The 1315-nt window shown below is 40.9% G+C and overlaps 1 pseudogene; it reads right to left on the bottom strand.

The window, feature by feature from the left end:
• Positions 1-470: 470 nt before the first annotated feature.
• Positions 471-1035, bottom strand: LOC113222544 (annotated as a pseudogene).
• Positions 1036-1315: the final 280 nt, after the last annotated feature.

Raw genomic sequence — 1315 nt, 5'->3', positions numbered from 1 at the left:
CATGTAAATTAAATAGTATTTCATACAATAGTGTGAATATAAAGTCACAATATTTATTTTGGACAAACCCCTGAAGTAGTAATTTTAATATCAATATTGCTTATTGTTTTGAAATATAAAGCATTTTAACTTAAGGTTACAGATAATTTTAGAAAATACAGCATACATTAAGACTAGTCTGTTAAATATTTATAGTTATTTATATCTATTATCTAAAGAAACTTCACTACCACATTGTTACAGTAGATATTAGTCTGACATACTGCTTAATTGATCCCATAGGTATAATTATATGTTAGCAAGATTTTGGAGTCTATTCTTTTATTTTACTAAATTAGGAATGCAGCTATTACAGAACAAATAGACACAGGTGATGCAGCCACGCACGGATCATAACAGCTCTTCAGCTGGCATTGTGGCAAGCTCAGATCTACTCATCTAGATGAACAAAGTCGGCTTCCAGTTCTTCATCAGAAAGTGCTGGTGGGGGTTGTCAGATGTTTCAGTGTAGATGCCCAATCCAATGGCCAGCAGATGAGAGATCAGCATAGATGAAAGAAAAACTTTAAGAAATTCTGCTGAGAATAGTTTCCCTTTGTTCATAACACTAGTTTCTCATGCTGAGAGTAGCTGTGCACTTGGGGTGTTTAAAGGGGAACTGCTTCAGGGAATATTTTCTGGCCAACTTGACTAATCTCATATCTAACCTAAGTTTTTCTTTAAGATGCTTTCAACTTCTTTCTTTTCTCAATACAATCTTCCTCAGACTGAGAGCTGTTTTTCTCTCCAATCCTTTGGGTATCTGTTTCAGAAGACCTCTTAGTGTCTCTTGGTGCCTTTGAGAGGCGGGCTGTCACAGTCACAACCCTTGGAGCTGCTCTATCCAGACTCATGCTGGGAATCTAGCAGTTTTTTTCCTCTGTCAGCTGTATAAACAGAAACCGAGGCTGAAACTCTCCTGTTTCCATTATTGAGAAAATACAGTTCTACCCAGGAGCCCTTCAGGCTCTTCTCCTGCAGCTCAGGGGCCCCACTCTATGATGTAGCACTGGGGTGCAGCTGTGACAGTTGGGGTTCACATGGGATATGGGCTGCCTGCTGTGGGCTGTGCCTCAGTGGCAGATAATAGAGGTCAAGAGAGGACACAGGCTGCCAGGAGCAGGCAAGCAGGAGTACTGCAGACCAGCGCTCATGGAGTAGGGACCCATTGCTTTGACATGTAAATAGCCAAGAAGATAGCAAACTGTTCAGTAGTACCTGTAGGAGAGTGGGAGGCTACCTTCTGCAGGCATCAGGCTCCAAGTTGCAAAACTAC

This window comes from Piliocolobus tephrosceles, unplaced genomic scaffold (assembly GCF_002776525.5).
Source record: "Piliocolobus tephrosceles isolate RC106 unplaced genomic scaffold, ASM277652v3 unscaffolded_31839, whole genome shotgun sequence".
Classification (NCBI taxonomy): Eukaryota; Metazoa; Chordata; class Mammalia; order Primates; family Cercopithecidae; genus Piliocolobus; species Piliocolobus tephrosceles.
This window is presented reverse-complemented; position numbering and strand designations above follow the sequence as displayed.